The following is a 7950-nucleotide window of genomic DNA, read 5'->3' on the forward strand; positions in this document are numbered from 1 at the left end:
AAGTCTAAAGGTTGGACTGGTAACCCTCAACGTGCAAAAAGAGATTTGCAATGTGTCGCAGCATACTAAACGATTGAGCATGGAACAGAACCTAGAGGAGTACAACGATGTATTTACAGGTTTAGGATGCCTTCCTGGAGAATATCATCTCGAAGTAGATGAAAGGGTAAAACCAATTCAGCATCTGCTGAGGAAAGTTCCAACTGCCCTCAAGGCCAGCCTGAAAGACAAGATAGAAAAGCTGGAAAAGAAGGGAGTAATCAAGAAATTGACAACTCCTACAGAATGGATTAGCAGCATGGTAGCAGTGAAACAACCTGGAAAGCTGAGAGTATGCATCAACCCAAAGGATGGAAATAAAGCTCTGAAGAGATCTCACTACCCCATGCCAACCATCGAAGAAATTTTGCCACAACTTGCAAAGGCAAAAATCTTCACTACCTTAGATGTGAAGATGGTTACTGGCAAGTGAAGCTGGATTAAAGCAACTGCTTTCTAACCATATTCTGAATGCTGTTCAGGAGATACAGATGGTTGCGCATGCCATTTGGCATTTCCACGGCTCCAGAGGAGTATCAACGCAGACAGCATGAGATAGTTAGTGATCTTCCCGGAGTGGAAGCTATAGTGGATTGATTAGAGATACAGCACTGAAACAGGCCCTTCGGCCCACCGAGTCTGTGCCGAACATCAACCACCCATTTATACTAATCCTATACTAATCCCATATTTCTACCAAACATCCCCACCTGTCCCTATATTTCCCTAACACTTACTTATACTAGTGACAATTTATAATGGCCAATTTACCTATCAACCTGCAAGTCTTTTGGCTTGTGGGAGGAAACCGGAGCACCCGGGGAAAACCCACGCAGACACAGGGAGAACTTGCAAACTCCACACAAGCAATACCCGGAATCGAACCCGGGTCCCTGGAGCTGTGAGGATGCGGTGCTAACCACTGCGCCACTGTGCCACCCTGCTAGTTTATGGATGTGGAGACTCAATGGAAGAAGCCATTGCTGACCAAATCTAGTGTGACTGCTGGACAGAGCTCACGAGATGAAACAAGCTGAACAAGAAAAAATTGCAATTAAAGATGCCCAACGTCAAGTACTTGGTCATGTACTGACAGCAAAAGGTCTTCACCCAGATCCCAAAAAGGTGAGAGCAGTAGCAGCGATGCAGCGACCAACTGATGTAAAAGCAGTGCAACGATTTGTTGGATTCATCAACTATTTAGCAAAATTCTTGCCCAATTTGTTGTTGGAGTGTAAACCATTATGCTAACTCACTGCCAAGTACGTACAGTGACATTGGGACACAGAACACTAAAATCAAGCAACTAGTGACGGCAATGCTGAAATACTATGATGTAAATGATGAAGTTACCCTGCAGTGTGACACCAGCGAGACAGGACTTGAAGCAATCCAACTGCAGCAAGAGCAACCGGTTGCATTTGCATCCAGGGTGTTATTGCAAATGGAACGACATTATGCTCAGATCGAGAAAGAGTGCCTGGCCATTGTCTTTGCTTGTGAACATTTTCATCAATACCTACTTGGAAGAGACAAAGTGACAGTCGAGTCTGACCACAAGCCACTTCAAAGCATTTTCCTCAAGCCGCTACTATCCGCTCCAAAGCGTCTGCAAAGGATGTTACTCTGGTTACAGAGATATCATCTGGATGTGACATACAAGCAAGGGAAACAGATGTACATCGCTGACATGCTGTCGAGAGCAGCACTCCCTATGAATAAAGTAGAGGATGCTACTTCTTTGAAATCTTCCAAATCCAACGTGAAGCTGCAGCTCAACATGCTCTGGAAGTCATCAATCCAGCAGAGACAATGAATCTGACAGACACGCGCCTTGCTCAAATCGAGCGAACTAACCAACAAGATCCAACTCTACAAGGGTTGCAAGAAGTAGTGATGAAAGGATGGCTTGACAGCATCAAGGACACACCTGTGGTCACAAGAGCGTATTGGGCTTACAGTGATGAATTGACAGCCCAAGATGGCATCTCGTACAAAGGAAATAGAGTCATTATCCCTAAGGAGTTGAGAGATGAGATGCTAAAGCGCATCCATGCAAGCCACCAAGGAATTGAGTCGAGTTTGAGGAAGGCAAGAGAAGTGCTCTACTGGCCAAACATGAGCAATGAAATCAAGGACCACATCAGCCAGTGCAGTGCGTGTAACGAGTACCAAGCTAAGCAAGCTAACAAGTCGCTGATGACACATGACATCCCAGACAGACCATGGATGAAACTGGGAGTCAACCTCTTCACTTTCACAGGAACTGATTATCTTGTCACCGCAGACTACTGTTCTGACTTCTGGGAGGTAAACCAGCTGACCTCAGCGACTACCGGTGAGATTGTAGAATGCCTGAAAGCACACTTCGGTAGTTACGGCATTCCAGACATCGTGATGAGTGACAACAGCCCTCAGTTCACGAGAGAAGAATTCAGCCTCTTCATAAAGGATTGGAAAATTCAACACCAAACATTATCTCCACACTATCCCCAGTCAAATGGAAAGGCTGAGGCGGCAGTGAAAAGCACCAAAGGAATCATAAAAAAATCGAGCAAATCTGGCACAGATATATACAAGGCAATCCTCAAACGGAGAAAAACCTATTGAAGGCATGGACAGTAGACCTGTACAAAGACTAATGTCATGCCACACCCAAACGACTCTTCCAATAACATAAAAAACTACTGAATTCAGAAGTAATAACAGGCGTGAGTGACAAAATCAAGCTGAAATAGCAGAAAGCTATTGCTAAACCATTGCCAAAATTGAACATTGGAGAGTCAGTCAGGGTACAAACTTTCACTGCTCTCAACACGAGTCAGCCCAAGTGGCAACTTGGGACCTGCGTACAGCAGTTGTCACTTTGATCATGTGCTTAGAGTGAATGACCAGATATACCGTTGCAACCACAGGCACGTATGCACAACTGGAAAAGCTGTTCCTTCACTGCAGGCGGCCGATCAGGAAAATGTAAACTCACCATCTGCACAGGCCACAGATCAACCATCAGCCTCAGAGGTCCACTGCACCCCAACAACAGAAATGGAACAACAACAGTTACCACGGCAACAAGTGACACGGGAATAACACTCCCCGGAGAAGAATAATCACCCAGATGGACAGCCAACGACAAAATGCACATGCACCATTAAGAGACCCGGCACGATTTAAAGACTATGTGTGCAATGCATGTGCAGAATCTGACAAGACTAACAAACTGCTAATGCATGAGAATTGTTATGTGCATAGTGGGTAAGTTGGGCAACTCACAGTGTAAATGATAATGCATGCAAATATTTTTTGTATGTAAACGGGAATGTTTGGGATAGAAACGCAATACTGTTCTAATGTGCCCCCTTGCTTGCCATAGTCATATGACCTCTACCATGAGGCACTCATTGCAGGCATCCATCAGAAGGCAGTTCAATAAAGCCACAGTACAAGCAAGACTGTTGTCCTGCACGCTCCATCCCCGTAGCCCTGCAAGTTTATTTCCTTCAAGTGGCCATCCAATTTCCTTTTGAAATCGTTGATTGTCCCTGCATCCACCACCCTTGTGGGCAGTGAGTTCCAGGTCATACTACCCACTATGTCCTTCCTCATATTCCACCTGCATCCCAATTACCCAAAACCTTGAATCTGTGTCCCCTAGTCTGTACCATTAGTGAATGGGAACAACTTCCTTGTTTAACTTATAAGCCTGTCATAATCTTGTACACCTCTAATAGATCTCCTCTCAATTTCCTGGAAACCCTACATCAATTCTGCAACAATAATAGTAATAGAATACATAATTTATTACTTTTGCAGATCAACTATGATCCTAATACAAAAACAAAGTACTGCAGATGCTAGAAATCTGAAATAAAAAGAGAAAATGCTGGAAATACTCAGCAGGTCCGGCAATATCTGTGGAGTGAGAGACAGAGTTAATGTTTCAGGTCGATGAACGTTCTGGTGAAAGGTCATCACATTAACTTTGTTTCTCCAGACCTGCTGAGTATTTCCAGCATTTCCTGTTTTTATTAACTATTATGCTATTCTGCTTTTGCTTTCCCGACTGTAGATGTGATTGTCAACTCTGGTTGGACTGTTGCTGGAAATTTCATCACGTGACGTCCAACCGCTCAGCTTAATCAAACAGCCTTTATTTTTCCCACCTCTGGTATTTTTATAACTAATAAACAAATGTATTCAAAGAAAATGCAAAAAGAAAAAAAAATCATGCCACCATGAATCTTCTCTTGGGCTGCTTGAAGCAGTGTTCAGGAAATTAATCTGCAAAGCTGGAGACTGCAATGCAATCTTGGAGGATTGGCAACCCTAAATATAGAGAAGACCACACTCTGAGCAGTGGATACATCATTTTTTAAAAGTACATAATAACTAGTCTCTTACATTGAATGGGAACTTGTGGGCCTCAATAGCATTGTGGGAGAGGAGGTGAATGGACAGGTGTTGCACCCTTGCTAGGGAGAGCAGCAGGTATTGAAGTGAGGGAAAGCAATTACAGGTTGCTTTCCCAAACATGCCTTGCTTTCCCAAGCAAGTGCAAGCCTGTGAACTCTGTCATTTGCCACTTCAAATCCCTGTTTCACTCCCATTCTGAACTCTCCGTCTTTGGCCTTTTACACTGTTCTAATGAAGGTCAATGCAATTGAGCAGCAGCATTTCCCATGCACACTTTGCAGCTCTCTGGCCTTAGTATTGGCTTGAATTATACTTTCAGACCTCAACTTTAGTTCCTCCTTACTTTCTGGCAGAAGATACTGGCAGTGAGATTGGATGTGTCGGTGTTTCTGAGGGTGGGGACAAATAAGTTGGAGCTTGAGGTGGAGATCCTCTGTTGGAATATTGCACTGGTGAGCTCAACTAGTCACACATTCTATATATTTCTTCAACGTCTTTCATTTATTTAACTAAGCTTCATCCTATAATCTCATGTTAATATCACCTTAGACATTTATCTAATTTTTATTTTCATATTAAGCACTTGAAAGGTTATTCTATTATATATTTTCATTCTCATATATTTTCCTCCTCTCTTTGTTCACCTTTTTAGATGCTGATTATCAGCAATTCTTTTTTCTTCATGGATACTGATGAACTGCCCAGTGTTTCAGGCATTTGGTTTTTGAGGGAAACCTCTCGTCTTTTTCTCTGGCAGGTGGCACCACATCACCACAAAATTCTGCAAAACCTGCAGCTTTCCAATTCTATTTATTGCTTCTACCTTAGAACAACTGCAACATTATTTTTGGAATTCTTATGCTGGACAACAGAATCAAGAAATGGCCAGAAACAGAGACTATTTTTAATTCATTGGCAGTATCTTTAAAAATATTGTCATTTTGCAGTTATTCCCTTTTTAATATAGCTTTAATGAGTTCACTTTTGCATATCTATCTAAACAAATAAATTTATATTGCACCATTCCCTCAGGATGCCCCAAAGTGCTTTACAGCCAATGAAGTACTTTTGAGCTGTTGTAATGTTGAAATGTGGCAGCCAATTTGTGCACAACAAACTCCCACAAACAGCAATGTGATAATAACCAGATACTCTTGTTTTTTAAGGCATTGGTTGAGTGATAAACAATGGCCAGGACACCGGGGTTACCACCGCTGCTCTTCTTCGAAATAGTGCCATGGAATATTTCACAGCCACCTGAGAGGATAGACGAAGGTCTCGGTTTACATCTTATTCAAAAGACAGCACCTCTGACAGTACAGTTCTCCCTTAGTACTGCATGGAACTGACAGCCTAGAATTTCTGCTCGAGTTTTATATAATTGGAAGCTGTGCATTTCTAGTTTTGCAATTGTCAAAGATAGCACCTGAAAATTTGTCCTTACATATGTAACATCTCTTGGCATGCTCAAAAGACAAACAATTGTAGATGAGGTAGTCAACGTTTTGAGTGTATACCCTTCTGCAGAACAAGCATGGATGGGTTTGAGGAAGGGTACTCACCCGAAATATAAACCACCCGTTCTCTCCGCAGATGCAGATTGATTCCTATGTGCTGTTTACAAACTAAAATTTCTATTTGGTTCAAAGAACCATTTATCTGTTGCTACCAATCAAATATCTGATTGACTATAAATGACCAATTCAAAAGTGTCAATGAAAAATTAGTAATTGAAAGAAACCCGATCATTCCTACACACTTTACAAAGCTACTATTCATGAACCAGCAAGTACTATCTTTTTGTTAATGTGGTTTATGCCCGTGTGTTTACTGAGATTCATTTTCTACTACACTCAGAGTCCTTGTGGTTCCCTCAGTTGATTCTCCTAAAATCATACATTTCAATAAAATTTCACAATATTACCCAAAGTCTCTGTTGTTGTGACTTTTTGGCACAGAAGAATTATCATTTAAGATTTAAAGCTTGGGAAAGGAATTAAAATTCATCATATGTCCCAGTGATTGAAGGGGAAAAATCCAATTTTTACATTTATTTACAGGTTTAAAAGTTTAAAAAGTTAGAAATCTAAACTAGCTTTTTGATAACTCATTAAACTATGCTGATACCCATGCAATGTTGTGACCTTAATACTGCTTAATCAGATGTTCAAAATGGTGGTTAAGATTGTTTTAGAATCATAGAATCTTGGGCAAAGTGAAGTTAAAATATTAGGATGTTACAGTTGACTGGATGGTAAAAAATTATGTTGATAAAATAAACTTAAAAATGTACTTTAAAATGAAATTGATAGATCTTTGAAGAAACAATGTACTTGACAGTAAATCATCAAAGGTGTGATTTGTAAGACTTGTGAGTGAGACCTGCACAGTTTCATATTTCATATTTATTGGCTTGCAAACAAACAGGTGTCAAAGTGTAAAATAGCCGTAATAATGTAGTTTTTAAACCATGACATATTTAAAAAGCTGCTCAATGTTTGGAATGCTTGAACAGATTGTCCTCTCTGAGGGAATAACCTATAGAAACAAACTGTCCTTGGGAAATATTCAGGTTGGATGTATGACCTGTAAGAGAATGACTCCTAGAGTAGCCTTCCGAAAGGGAGAGAATAGGCTGGGTGACAGTTAATTGATGCTTACCAGTGCGATGTGCAAGGATGGCAACAGCAGAGGAGGCGTTCAGACAAGTTTGGTAAAGTTCATAGGAAGGCTGAGAAACAAAGGGGAGTTACTGTGGATCAGGTCACAGTGATTTGGTTACAGCAGAGGTGGTTACAGTGGATCTGCTTACTGCAGAACTAGTTACAGTGGAGCTGGTTGCAGTGATTTGGTCACAATGGAGCTGGTTACAGTGATTTGGTTACAGCAGAGCTGGTTACAGTGCAGCTGGTTACAGTGGAGCTGGTTACAGTGGAGTTGGTTACTGTGGATCTGGTTACAACAGAACTGGTTACAGTGGAGCTGGTTGCAGTGGAGCTGGTTACAGCAGAGCTGGTTACAGTGGAGCTGGTTACAGCGGAGCTGGTTACAGTGGAGTTGGTTGCAGTGATTTGGTCACAATGGAGCTGGTTACAGTGGAGCTGGTTACAGCGGAGCTGGTTACAGTGGAGTTGGTTACTGTGGATCTGGTTACAGTGGAGTTGGTTACAGCGGAGCTGGTTACAGTGGAGTTGGTTACTGTGGAGCTGGTTACAGTGGAGCTTGTTACAGTGGAGTTGGTTACAGTGGAGTTGGTTACTGTGGATCTGGTTACAACAGAACTGGTTACAGTGGAGCTGGTTGCAGTGGAGCTGGTTACAGCAGAGCTGGTTACAGTGGAGCTGGTTACAGCGGAGCTGGTTACAGTGGAGTTGGTTGCAGTGATTTGGTCACAATGGAGCTGGTTACAGTGGAGCTGGTTACAGCAGAGCTGGTTACAGTGGAGCTGGTTACAGCGGAGCTGGTTACAGTGGAGTTGGTTGCAGTGATTTGGTCACA

The sequence above is a fragment of the Heterodontus francisci genome, chromosome 24 (assembly GCF_036365525.1).
Source record: "Heterodontus francisci isolate sHetFra1 chromosome 24, sHetFra1.hap1, whole genome shotgun sequence".
NCBI classification, from domain to species: domain Eukaryota; kingdom Metazoa; phylum Chordata; class Chondrichthyes; order Heterodontiformes; family Heterodontidae; genus Heterodontus; species Heterodontus francisci.